Source organism: Hemicordylus capensis, chromosome 3 (assembly GCF_027244095.1).
Source record: "Hemicordylus capensis ecotype Gifberg chromosome 3, rHemCap1.1.pri, whole genome shotgun sequence".
In the NCBI taxonomy this organism is placed as follows: domain Eukaryota; kingdom Metazoa; phylum Chordata; class Lepidosauria; order Squamata; family Cordylidae; genus Hemicordylus; species Hemicordylus capensis.
Window position 1 is genome coordinate 198229964 of NC_069659.1, and position 14490 is coordinate 198244453.

General features: G+C 43.7%; 1 protein-coding gene across 10 annotated transcripts in view; it reads right to left on the bottom strand.

Annotated features, from left to right (window-relative positions):
- NDST2 (N-deacetylase and N-sulfotransferase 2) overlaps window positions 1-12044 on the bottom strand; it is a 193975-nt gene extending 181931 nt beyond the window's left edge. For 6 of the 10 annotated variants that reach the window (XM_053305003.1, XM_053304994.1, XM_053305001.1 and 3 more), the window contains exon 1: window positions 11489-12044. The gene's annotated coding sequence lies outside the window, so the exon portion shown is untranslated. Of the gene's footprint in view, window positions 1-11189; window positions 11391-11488 lie in introns of those variants that run through there. The other 4 variants (XM_053304999.1, XM_053304998.1, XM_053305007.1 and 1 more) reach the window with 3 other exon arrangements.
- Window positions 12045-14490: the final 2446 nt, after the last annotated feature.

Sequence of the window (14490 nt, forward strand, 5' to 3'; positions counted from 1 at the left end):
ACCCTTCAGATCTCATTTCTGTGAAAACTGAATCAGAGCAGTGCCTCTCTTGCAGATTTTGGAGAATTGTGAGGAACATAAGGAATGAGACACTCTAAAAGGTATGCAAGTCCTAGACTGCAAAAAGCTTTAAAGGTAATCATGAGCACTCTGTATTGTGTCTGGAAGCACATCAACAACCAGTGTGGTTGGGTATATGACACAATGATCTAAGGGATGGTTTTAAAAGTGGTTTAATAGATTGTGTTAGGATTGTTCAGTCTGTTAAATGTTTTTTAATAGGTACAATTCTGTTGTAACCAACATGCAAGTTTGTAACCAAACACCTCACTGACTGGAAATTAAGTTAGAATCTTGAAGTTAAATGGAAGAGATGGTAGAAGAGATGGCACACAGTAATGGAGGCCCTTTTTTAAAATTTTGGATGTAGGAGCGAGAATTGTAACAATTCATCTGACAATTGAGGGAGGCTCTGAGGAAGACACAGGGGAATAAACAAGCAAAAACAATTAAGATGTCAAGGTTAGAAAAATGAGTTTAGATGATAAAGAAACATAGTAATATCTGGAACTGTTAAATTTAAGATTGTAGATGTAGTAAACATAACAACAACTGTTACAGTTAATTTAGGCAGCAGAATAGTTGGGATACAGTGAAATATGTATTTTTATTATTTTAATCCCAGTGCTCAGGCTGCAGAGTTTTTATTGGTATATTAATCTTGGATGCTTTTGTAGGTTTTATTTCCTTAAGAACAAATTGTTTCTTTTTTTAAAAAAAATCCCTGGTAGAGTATATTTTGTATCTTTCACACCTGATACCATCTACCAAAAGGGAGACATGGAGGGAAGTAATATCCCCCACCCCCACCGCATCAAACTATACTTGCTGACTTGATAAAGCTGAGACCACACACTCAAGAGGTGCAGTCAAAAGCAAGTTCTGAGTGGGCAGATGCACGAAGAATCCGTTTATAGAGCAGCAGTTAGGGAACTACTTAGATAGGTACCTTGGCAAGACAGACAGTAACAAAGTGAATTGCTGCTGTCTTATTTTGCCACACCACAACAGGAGGAGTGTGTTTCCCGAGGTATGTACCTGTCAAGAAACAGGACACAGCATCTCCCGTGCAGTATGAGATTATGCCTTTCAGCATCTTCCTATGTCGCTGCTGCCCAATATAGGTGCTTCCCACAGTCTGGAAAACATTCCAGCGGGGATTCGAAGTCGAACCGGCAACTTCATGCTTGCTAGGCAAGTCACTTCCCGCTGCACCATTAGGTGGCTGTACAGTCCAGAGACAGCCCAATGTATAGTACATTGCAGTAGTCAATACACAAGATGACTAAAGTACAGATGACTGGGATTAGAGTCTGGTCAGAAGATGAGCTTCCAAATCTAAACTGCAAAAGGCACCATTAGCCACTTCTGCCACTGGCAACAAAGCAGGGTCCAGAATTTTTTTTAAAAAAATACACACGATATACTTTATCATTCAAGAGGAGTGTAAAAATATATAACTATGCTACCCCAAAAAATTTTTTCTGGATTAAGCCTCACTTTGCCAGCCCTCATTCAGCCCTAACAGTATCTAGGCATTTATTCAAAGACTGAACCACTGCTTCTGGATTTAATGAAAATGAACAATAGAGCTGCGTGACATCATTATAGATCTCTAAGTGGTGTACATTATTTAAAAATACAGCAAAAATAAAAACACAATAAACATAATTAAAATAGTTTTGAAGTGTTTTTAACTAAAAGCCAGAAAAAACAGGTGCGTGTTTTTTTTTTAAAGGTTTTAAAGGTGCGTGTTTTTTTGGTGGGGTGGTTGTTTTGGTTTTTTAAGGTAGTAAAAGATGGAGACACTCTTATTTTGACAAGGAGTGCATTCCAAAACTCTGTGGCAGTCATAGAGAAGGTCTGGTCCCAAGTTGCCACCAAATAAGCCAGTGGTGACTATAACCAGACATCTCCAAATGATCTCAATAGGTGGCACGGTTCATGACAGAGAAGCACTTTCTTAAGTACCCTGGACTCAAAGCAGTTAAGAGTAATAACCAGCACTTTGAGTTTTGCTCAGAAGTGCATCAGCAACCAGTGCAGTTCTTTTAAGACTGATGTAATTTTTCTCTTCAGTTTGTCCCAGAGACCATTCTGGCTACTACATTCTGCACCAATGGCAGTTTTTGGACTATGTACAAAAGCAGTCCCACACAGAGCGTATTACAGTAGTCAAGCCTGTGAAAGTGATGAACTCTCTCTCCCAGAAGCTGTGCACAGCTGTTGAAAAGCACTAGGGACAAGAATGAACCTTGAGATATTCTACAGGACAAAGCTCAAATGGTAGAGCAGCAGATTCCATCCACTGTCCTTTGGCATCGTCCAGACCAGTAAGAGTGGAATAACTGTCAAGCAGTGTCTCCCACTCCCATCTATTTCAGGAGATCTGGAAAGATTTGACGGCCAAGTGTATTAAAGTCATCTGACAATTGTTCTGCTAAGGTGATCTCTTTGCCTAAAAATAAAATATCCACATAAAACTGCACAGATATACTGGAAATTTCCAAAACCACATACAGAAAAATCCATTACTGAAAAGGAGTTTGTTTCTAAACTGCAGAACCAGAACAAATCATTGAAGGAGGCAGAAGTTGGATAGGTGCTGCAAGCAAGGGAAGCACAACAGAAGAATTCAGTTGGTTGCTAACAATCACAAAGACGGGCATCTCCCAGAAATGATTTATGACTCTCATTCAGCCAGCAGGACCTGAGGAATGTCTTAAATAGTTGAGCAAGTGGAGATGTTCCCTCATTCCCTAAATCGGGGTTGGCAACCTTGGCAATAAATTGTGGCTAGGGATGATGGAAGTTGTCATTCAACAACAACTAGAATGCCTAGGTTGCCTACTCCACCCCTAGATATAAAAATATAATGAGTAAGAAGGGGAAGAAAGGAAGACAAAAGCTTCAAGCTGAGCAGTAAGGATTTTTAAACACAAAGAACCCCAAGTCAATGTGCAACATTGTGAACCGCCCAGGGACTCTTTTGTATGGGGTAAAAAATGTACTAAATAAATAAAATAAACAGAGTTAAAATTACATGATCTGGGCCTTCTACTACATTCAGACATAACCATAAACTATGGTTTAGCACCAAGAGAGTGAGCTTTTGTTTTCACTTTAGAAAACAATTACATTACATATGAACTTGGGGAGCTGTTTTGGGGAATAGTTAACTGTTAACCATTTAGAGTTAGATTAATCCAGGATATTAAATGGTCTGATCCTGGTTTAATATCCACGCTTGTCCTAACCATAGTCAGTTAACAAATCACAGTTCCCTGCAGGGGAGTAGGAAGCAGGAAGAGAGTAAAGCTTGTCTTGTAGTAGCAAACATGAATTGTCCCATTATCTAAGCAGAATGTGCCTCGATTTGCATTTGGATGGGTGATTACATGTGAATGCTCTAAGATATTCCCCTTAGGGGATGGGGCCATAGCTTAGTGGAAGAGCATGCATGCTTGGATGAAGAAGGTTTCACGATCACTCCCTGGCATCTCCAGGTAGGGCTGGGAGAGACTCCTGCCTGAAACCTTGGAGAAGCCACTGCCAACCTGTGTAGGCAATACTGAGCTAGATGGACCAAGAGTCCGACTTTGTATAAGGCAGCTTCCTGTGTTCCTAAGGTTGGAACCAGCCCTGGGGAAAGATTTGAGGGTAGGCCCTGCCCGCCACTAGGCAACACCTGCTTCTTTTGAACTGAGCACCATCTAACTCATGCTGGCCATGCCTCTTGCAGTGGTATCAGAAGCATGCACACGGGGCATGAGTGGCACTAACGGACCAATGCACCTCCCATCACCCTGTCCCAGTCAGTGAGTGCTTTGTTCACCAGCTCAATGCTTCCTTTCTCTTCCTCACTCTGAATATTGATGCACTGCCAGTTGCCTTCTCCCAGCGGACAAGCACTTTGTTTGCCAGCAGGGTGTCTGGGAAGGGGCAGGGGAGCCCCTGAGGTTTTGTCCCCTCCAGTTCAATGGTGGCTATGCCATTGGTTCCCTGAGTTCGTACATAATAAGAAGTTGCAATCTGTTCTTACAGTGAAAGCAAACGTTTTTATATCTCCTATTTAAATGCACAAAAGGGAAGAATGAGTGTGTGAACCCACACTTCCATAGGCTCAACTGAGTGAGTTAAGGTTACTTCTGAACTAGGCCATTACATTAGGTGAGGATTTACTGAGCAAAAGGATGACAGGAGCCAAGACTGCAGTAGGGCAGTTCAGTAACAGTAAAACCTACATGAAAGAAAACTTGAAAGAGAGAAAATGGACAACACGAATTAATGGCAGCCAGAACATTAAGACTATAAAATAGTCTTTGACACATTTTAAAGTTCATTTAAGAAATACAAATACATTCTATTCCATACTGTCAGTTTATAGGTTAGCTTTAAGGGTCATTACATACTAAAGACACGGGAATTCCCAATTTCTAAGTAATCATGTAATCCATATAAACACATGGGAAGTGTATGTATACACACACACACACACACAACCTTGATTGACAAGAAGGAACCAAGAGGTTGCAGGAACTATGATGCAAAACACAAAATCATACAGCAACATACAACGACTAGTAAACAATGAGTTTTCACTTTTTCTCTCAGTTTGCCCTAAATGTTTCGTTAAGTTTTACTGGATAAATAATGAAGTATTCATATGAACACAGCCTTGCAAATAAGTCCATACTAGCTCATGAGAATTTTTACTAGCTAGAATTTTCACTAGCTAGAAACCCCTGCTAACTGAGCAAAGAGACACCATTTAAAGTGGTGGTTCTTTTATATTTAGCAGGGGGAGAGCAACTGGCCCTATCCAGCTCCAACACAGCATCCCTCCAGTGGCTGTTGCTGGTATATGCCTTATGTTTCTTTTTGGTTATGTATTTATTTTTCTGTGTAAACCGCTTTGGGAACTTTGGCTGAAGAGCAGTATATAAATATCCGTTGTCATCGAAGCATGAACTAGTAAATCCATGCCACAAATCTCACCTAACTCATACTATCTTTATGTGTTCTTAAACAAGCTATTATCTTGTAGCTTCAGCTGTATCTCCCCTCTAGATCTGAGGATATATATTCAGCCATTATGTTGTACATGCGCACAGGTGTTTATACACATGTACATATTTGTGTGAATGATTGATCATGCATTCATTTTAAGAATGGGGATAATAATACTGGTCTACCTAAAAGTCTGGGGCTTTTTCCTTTGTTTTTTTAAGAATTCATGAGAATGCAAATTATATACATAAAGTCACTTGGGCCTCACACTGGCAGATTCACAAGGGTATCAAACTTCAACCGAGAACTAGAGTTTGGTACATACATAGGCTAAGACACCCTGATCACCAGAAATGTTGGCAAACAGGAAGCATATGCCAACATCTTCACACAAAACAATAGCGGCCAGCACTCAGAAGAGTGCATGTCAAGCTACTTGTGTAACAGAATGTAGCAGTCTGTGGGAGTTCTCTTTTTACGTGCTTGAACCAGGCTTAGATTGTATAATGAAGCATTTCTCATGGTTGCCAAAAAGACAAACTATATTTACAAGTTACTATATACAGTAATGAGAAACACAGCGTCAGATCTTCCTGTTGACATGCTAGTTTTGTACATGACAGGAAACTTCTACATGAAGAAGCATTCAAAAATTTGTCCTGTCATCCCTGTCTGAAGTAGTATAGTTTTCCCCCATCCCACCCCGCCCAACAAAAGATAAGTTCACATATATTGACTTGACTTACTAAATAGGCATTATTTATGGCTGCCACTAGGCCCTTCCCCTATCTGGGTCCTCTGGAATGTACCAAGGGCTTGGCAGAGAAGCAGGGTTTTCACAGCCCAGGTTGCACTGGGATATGAAACATTTCTCAAGGGTCAAAAGGACTTCTGCCATTTCTTACCTTTCTTTAAACCACAGTGCAAACAAAAGCAAATCCTGTCCCTCATCTGTCCTCTTCAATTTATTGAGAACTAGGTAGAAGAAGGATTTTTGAGCTGGATATGGACAAGAGGGATTATCATGATTGACATCTAGATTTCTGGAGACTGGTATATTCCACATGAGGATGGTGGTGATATGTTTTGCAATCATTCCATTTTGTAACAGGAAAACAACTCTAATCAACATTTTGCAACACTGGCAATTGAGAATCTGCTGCTAAATTGAGAACTCAGGAAAAACCAGGATCCCATAGAGAATGCAATATACGAGTGCTTCAAATAAAGGTGAAAGAAAGATAAATGTGTGGCTCACACACACAACGCTGGTGCTTTTATCTGATACAAATAAATAACAGTAGGCATCCTAGAAAGAGCCAACTGCATTTTACTTTATCTTAGTTTTTGCAAAATAATAAACTACACCTAAGCACAGTCTTTTTGGGAGGAATAGTTGTCAAAGATCAACTTGTTTTGTTCATCACAAAACAGGTACACATTTGGCTGGCTGCATTAGGTGTAACAATAAATAGATTCATTCACCTACTATAGTTCTCCAAACACACAAAGATATTGCCAGGGATAGATGAGATACTTCATGTGCATCTCTGAGGTAAAGTGTAAACTGACCCTACATCTTAAGGAAATTCTCAAATTTGGCAATACATACACATTTAGCAGAATGAAGTTAATACAAACCTTAATGAATGGAAAGCAGCAAGCCCCTTTTAAATCCCTAGATTTTTGCTAATGAAATAGGATTATGTGGGAAATTGAGAGCCCACAAAGCAACTTTAATTCACTCTCAAAGAACAGTGGTTTATCTAAAAGTTCAGGTGATATTCATAAATATTATGAATACTTAGCTGTTCAGAAGCAGCTGTTATGTATTTCAGGCAGCGGCTGCTGCTTTTTTTGCTAGGATTGTGTTCAATATTATAATGTGGAGATCTCTTTGAGTTCTTTCTACCAGTCTGGTGCTCCAAGGTTTTTAAATTGTACTTGAATGTTTTTAACTGTTCTTAAATTGTTTTAAACCGGGGGGGTTTCAAAGCTGGGGGGCACACCTTTCAGGGCGGGGGAGGGTGCCCTTACCCCTCCCACCGCGTTTCCCCTGCCGGAACTCCATTTAGTTAGTCTCCATCGGGGCAGCAGCGTATTTCCCTGCCGCCCCGGTGTCCTCCTCAGCCGGAAGTAAAAATACCCTGTGTGCATGCACATGTTGGGCAGGCGGGCAAGCGAGCACGATGTGCGCACACACAACAGGTACTTTTACTTCCAGCTAAGAAGGACACCGGGACAGCAGGGAGATATGCTGCTGCCACAATAGAGACATTCTAAATGGAGCACCAGCAGGGGGGAAATGGTGTGAGTGGTAAGGGCACCCTCCCCTGCTCTTAAAGGTATGCCCCCACTTTCAAACCGGCGGAACTGCCAGTCATTCAAACCGGTTCAGAGGCCCATAAAGGGCCTCCAAACCAGTTCCATGCACATGGGGGGGCGGGTCAAACTGGGATGGCAGTGTGGGCAAAGAGTTAAAGCCCATTCTGTCTACATCAGAGTTCCAATCTGGACTGGGTCTCCAGGTTGCTATTTACATTTTAAAAATCAAATATGCATGACCAAACGCTATGATAAATTCAATGCCTAGTTTGGTCCTAAAAACTGAGATAAAGCAGTTGCCATATAGTTTCATGGTGCCTGAGCATTCAAATCAATGCCACTTTCCTCTAATATAATGTAATAATATAAATGTAATAATATAAATGTAATAATAATCTACAAGTTTCTTTGAAATATAATACTACACGTAAACACAGGAAAACAACAACACACACAAGCTTTAAAAGCATTATCAGCAAACCAAAGTTCAGACCTGGAAGCAGCTACTGGGGGAAAGTATGAGGAGATACAAAGAGTCTTCTATATACCAGCAAGAGCCAAACAAGGAACACAATGAGACAAATTAGCCAAACACTGGAGATACACAAACACACCTCGTTCTCTTTCATCACACCCCCAGAAACATTATTCCAGTTCTGGGGTGGGCAGGGGAGAACTTACTTCAGATCATTTTATTTTAGAGTGCATTCTGGTTTTGCAGGTTATTCTAGTCAAGGTCTTTGTTCTCTGCCTCAAGTCCTCAGGCAAGCTACTTCAAACAATAATAAAGAACCACAACTTCATTCCGAGTCCAATGTCACTCCTGCATATCTGTTTGGCACCATAACCCCCAAGATTTTGCTTATGGGAAGTGCTTGATGGCATCAGGAAGAGGAAATAGCTGTGAAAGATGGCAAAATGCACGCACCCTTCCATCATCGGTAGAGAAATTTAGAAGTGTATGTGTGGAGCTTTCCCCTAGCATCCCCTTATAACAATCCCCTACTTCTCACTGCTACAATTCTTCAAGAGCTACCACGTTAGCCTTACCCATAGATAGGGGTGTGCACAAATGGTTTGATGCCGAACCAGTTTCGTGATCAAACTGAACCAAGCCTGGTTTGGGTGGACAGATTCAGCATCAAACAAGCGGGGGTGGCAGTGAAAGAGGTGGTAAAAAGGTCTTCTCACTGCCAAGCACTCTGCCCACACCGCCGCTTGCTCCCCACACACAGCCCATAGCGGAAGTGCTCCCAGTCCTCTTTTACCAAGCTGCCCACTCAGTGGCATTTCAGTTCTGGCCTCTGCGTAAATGACGTCTGCGCACGCACAGAAGCCAGAACAGAGCCACCACTGAGTGGGCAGCTTGCTTATAAGAAGGAGAGCAGTGCTCCCTCTAAGACGTGTGCACGTGCCTGTACTCACAAGTTTTTTTAATGTCTGCTCAGTTAATTTTAGATTAAGAAGGCCCCATTCTGAATGCGTGTGGCACACACTGCCTTGATACTCCCACCCAGAATAAAACTCATTCCACACACGCATCAAAAAAATTACAGAGAACACTGGAAGAGAGCATGTACTTTCGCTGTGCAGGGGGGCGGCGAGCAGCAGCGCAGGCAGCACGATTTGCGGTAAGACTTTCTTTTTACCACTTCTCTCGCCTCCCTACCACCGCCATCCCTTCACAGGAGCCGGGGTCTCCCAACCCTATAGTGTAAAGGGGAATCCTCAGCGGATTTCCCTTTACAAGTATTAGCCGCTGAACCAGTTTGGTCAAATGGACCAGGCCGGCCAGTACAACCAAACTAGTTCGGCAGCACGCAGTTTGGCTCAAATTCGAGCCGAACTGCGATTTTTGTTCATGCACAACCCTACCCAAAGATGTCTCCTCTAACCTACCATATAGGTTCATATATGAACATATGGAGCTGCCTTATGCAGAATCAGCTATTAGATTCACTTTTCTAATAGCTGGCTAGAGAAGTTGGAGAGAACCTAAGATTTTTACACACACACACACTTTAAGAAGTACATGTACCATCTTCCTCAGATACATGACACCATTTTGCCAGAATAATTCTCTTTGAGTGCTGCATCCCCTATCATGAGCTAGCAAATAAATCTAGCTCAGAACTGGAATCTGGCAGCAGTTCTTCAAGATCTTTATCAGATCTGATCCGAGAGATCTTTTTAAACTAGGAATGCCAGAAATTCAACTTGGGAGTTTTTGCGAACAATGAGCAACATTCTCTCTATGATTCCTCACTGGATATCTGCTACTTGTTCAAGTTACTTCACCCATGCATCTGAACAAACCCAACATCATAGTCCCACACACAAACCTGTATACTACCTTTCATCTCAGTTCACATCCTTATATGGCTCTACCGCAGGCATGCTATATGCTCTCTATAGCCCCCCTCACCTTCAGGCCCCCTCACTCTTCCACTTCAAATCTCACCTAAACTGTAAACTCACCACAGGGCTGGTCTATTCATGAGATAATCTGAGGTGGTTGCCTCAGGTAGCAGACTCTCAGGTGGTGGGGGAAGTGGTGACAGCTTCCCTATTTGCATGTGCCGGTCCACTTACCCCTCCTCTACCCAACTGCCCCTGCCTAGCTCAGCAGCAGCAGTGCGGAAGCCACTCTGCTTTCCTCCTCTTCTCACATGGTCCACACTTCCTTTTCTAGCATTCTGTTCTCCCCTTCTTTTCAAACTGATGAGCACCAAGAAAGGAAGGGAATGGAGCAGCTCACATGTTGCTACTGCCACCAAGCCTGGTGAGAGACAGGGCGGTTGGGCAGAGGGGAGTGCAACAGCGAGTGGGCAAGCAGGTAGGTAAGGAGGCAGAATCTGGCATGTCAAGTCAAGCATCTTAAGGTCTTGAGCCATGACCAGCCACTAATTTCTCTACCTTACTCTCCATCTACAATATGGGAAGAATTATGCTAGTTTATATTCAATATCTGTATCACAATATTTTAAGATGTGTGAAATGTTTTTGAAAGCCAGTTCATGGTGAACTGCATGGAACAGGGGTTCAACACACACACACACACCCCAAACATGACCATTTGCTTAGATGGCTTTGCACAAGTCACTGATTTTCAGTCTGCTTCACAGTGCTATTTGGAAATTAAAAGGGGGGGGGCGGTTCCAACTTGTGCCACCTTCAGTTCTTGGGAGTGGGATGATGAGGATGAGAAGTGTGTGTGTATGTGTGCACACACAGACACGGGGTGGGGGGAGTGTTTCCAGATAAAGCAAAAACAATAAAGAATTCTATGGTATGCTAAAGTCTAATGAATTTTTTGTAGCATAAACCTTTGTGGGCTAGAGCCCACTTCATCACCAAACATTCAAAGAGCATCACATACCTTATTTCAGTCATCCTTACAACAACCCTCTATGGTAGGTCAATATTATTATCCCCATACTGCACACAGTGGGGGCTGAGAATGAAGCTGCAAGAGCATAACTTGCAGAAGGCCATCCAATTAATTCAAGATGTTTTCTGGGGATGCTCGTTCACAGCCAAGTCTCTTAGCCATTTCTGCAGCAGCCTCAACAGAAATACGATAAATGATGCAATATCACAATTTTAAACATTTAGTAAATGAACTACATATTTAAATAAACGCTTGGCATGGCCATGAAGCTCACTTTGCTGAGCTTCCATGGCCGTAAAGCTCACTGGACAAATCACGGTCTCTCAGTCTCCGAGGGTTGTTGGGAGGATAAAGCAATCTGCCACTCAAAAGAAGCGAGATAGAAATACAATAACTAACGTACATTTCATTAACTGGAACACTTAGGGAAAACACTACATATAGATGATCATTTCCCTCACCCAACGGGTGTTTCGACTCCCCTATACACAGATCCTCAGCATGAGAAATAATATAAAATAATATCACTATTTCTTCCAAATTCCGTCCTTTGCTCCCGGGCCCTCCACACCCCAAACCCACAACTGCTCTTCCCATCAGCAAGCCCGTCCAACTCCCTCCCTGTCTCCTCGGGAGTAACTCATTTATACACACACACACTCGGTTATTCCCCCCCCCCTTGGCGCGGCTCCCTCCCCTCACCTGCGACGGAGGCGAAGAAACATGAGGGGGGCCCCCCGCCGCCGGCACGAAATCCCGAGTCTGGCGGGGGCTGCCCGCCTGCAGGCCTGCCAGGTCCGGCACGGCGAGCGAGTTACCGCGGGCGGCTTGGCTCTCTCAGGCCCCACGTCAATCCCGCCCCGAGTCGGGTCTCGCTCCCGCTGCCACCGCACCGCTCCGCCGCCATCTTCTGCTTGGAGGGGAGGGAACAGCCAGGCCAGGCCAGGGGGAAGAGCGGAGGAGGAGGAGACCACCGTCCTCCGGGTCCCGCCTCCGTCGCTTCAGAGTCAGTCAGACCACAAGGCAAGCACACGGACCTCGGCCGGTGGCTGAAGCGGGCGCCCTGAGAGGAAGGGCTGCCGCCGGAGACAGAAGCGCGCTCCTCACCTTTCCCCCTTACTGCTGCATAGGCGGAAAGAGAGAAAAAGCGGGGACGGGTGCGGGGGTGGGGTGCCTTGTAGGGAATAAGGTTCGGCTGTGGAAATGTCTGCGTGCTTTAAAGTCACTTCTAATATTTTGCATTATCCTGGACGCTGCCTGAGATAATGCCTCGCCTGCATACATATGCCACAGAATGAGGAGGAGGAGGCCTGAGGCGATTGCTACAGACCGTCCCTATTTCACATGGCACGTGGCGGGTGAATGTTTTGAATGCCCCCTACGTTTAAAAGGACGCCCTGTAAAGAAAAGTGCCACCGTAAGGCAAGCACTAGATGCAGAGACTCTCTTCCCTGCTGTGTGCTGTACTAGAGCTCGCTCCCCCCCGCCTCTCACGCCACCCCTTACATACGGCTAGCTATTTCTCTAGAGTTCAGACTGCAGCTACAGGCTGGCCATTACATTCTGAAGTGGTGCGCGCCGTTCTACCACCCCAGTCAGTCTGGCCGCCTGTGCACAGCAGACCCGCCTGCACAGCTGCCTAGCTGGCTGCAAGTAGATCGTCACCCCACTGTGCTAGGATTAGGAGTGCCTGCCTCCGGCACATACTACTTCTTCTTCTTAATGTACGGAGCCTTCCCAGACAGTTTCTCACCACGCACACAGCCTGAGATGGTATCAGAGGTGCATCTAGGTAATTTTGGAGCCTGGACTGAAAGGCCTTTGGAGCCCTTCCCCCCCCCCCCACACACACACATACACGTTAAGCATCTTTTTTTTTTAGCATGTAGGTTCTTGAGGACACAAACCACACCACCCTGGACAGAAGATTTGGGGGGCCCCAAGGTGTGTGGAGGCCCTGGACTTCGACCCCAAAGTCAGGGATAAGAGTGCCTCTGGGTGGTATTGGGTTTTATCCCTTCTTTCCACTGTGTGTGTGAAGGAGGGTACAGAATTGGAAACTCCTAATACTCCTTGGAAACTCCTAATTGTGCATAGTAAGAGTGTAAGTCAGCAAAAACTGGGTCAGGAGTTCTGGATGATACATCCCTGCCCTTGTTTATGGTATTCCCTCTTATTATAACTGCACCAGAGTCAGGCCTGACCACATTTTGGAAGAAGTGTAAAATACTGTATGTTCATTTTGGCTGGCCTTTGGGCTCAGGCTTATTAAGTTCAGAAAGAATGAGGTAATGCAATATATTTAGGTGGTTATGTGCATTGCTAATTTTTGGTTTGCTATCCACCCTCAGCCTTAAGGATAGGCACTCAATTCAATGACATTGCAAATTAAAAGAATGCTTAAGATAAACACAAGTAGAGGAAGTGTTGGTGGTTTTTTTTTTAAGATGTTAGGTAGAAACAAACATCTTTAGCCAGAACTTACTTAGAACATTGAGGAATTAAAAACAAAACAAAAACATGACCAAAGTAACTTAATCACCCCTGCTTACAGGGCAAAGAGGCACCTTTTTAATGTGGTGATTCTCTTTATTGAGCAGGGGGAGAGTAACTAGCCCTATCCACCCACAGCACAGTACCTCCAGTGACTGTTGCTGGTGTCTAGCTTATGTTTCTTTCTAGATTGTAAGCCTTTTGGGGACAGGGAGCCATCTTATTTATTTATTATTTCTCTCTGTAAAACTGCTTTGGAAACATTGTTGAAAAGTAGTATATAAATATTTTGTTGGTGTTTGTTAATATTAGATTAACCTGATTTTTCACTGGATTCAAATACCATATAGAAACTATAACTTTAATGTAATTCATTCAAATGAAACAGACCATTCCATGTAGTAGAAATGAGGTGCTGCTTTTCAGCAATGAGTAGTTCAGCTAGTCTCACTGATGCTGTATTTCTGCAATTTGCTAAGATCAGAGGCTGTTAAAGCAGAAATAGCTGGTTGTGGTTTTCACAGGTGTCCTTTGGCACAAGAGTCAGCCCACAAGAACAGCAGCTTGGGAAAAGTAAATGTAACAACGGCTGAGGTAATGATTATACATTGGATAGTGACAACACCACAGCTGTGAATTACAGCATTCAACAAAACACCATTTCCCTAGAATTTTCTGGCTTCTATTCAGAAAGAAGCCAATTCAGAAATAATGAAGGGGAGAGAGAGTAACTGGCTAGCTGCTTCCTTCCACAAGCAGTAGAATTTTAGATGCTACAGCAGCAGCCATGGGCAGGGGCTTTCTTCATCACCCAGAACTATTATTTATTTGTTTATTACATTTATAGCCCGCTCTTCCTCCAAGGAGCCCAGAGCGGTGTACTACATACTTAAGTTTCTCCTCACAACAACCCTGTGAAGTAGGTTAGGTGGAGAGAGAAGTGACTGGCCCAGAGTCACCCAGCAAGTCTCATGGCTGAATGGGGATTTAAACTCGGGTCTCCCCGGTCCTAGTCCAGCACTCTAACCACTACACCCCGCTGGCTCCACCACACTTAAACTAGTTTTGCTAACATTGTGTTTGCTGAAATCAGGATGGGGCCTCCGAGAGGAGCTGGGGCATGGCCAGCTACGGGCGGGGCTTGTCTGTTTTTTGCGGAGAGGGGTTAACTTTTAAAGCTGCAGCAGATCAAGATGGTGGCAAGAGCTCTC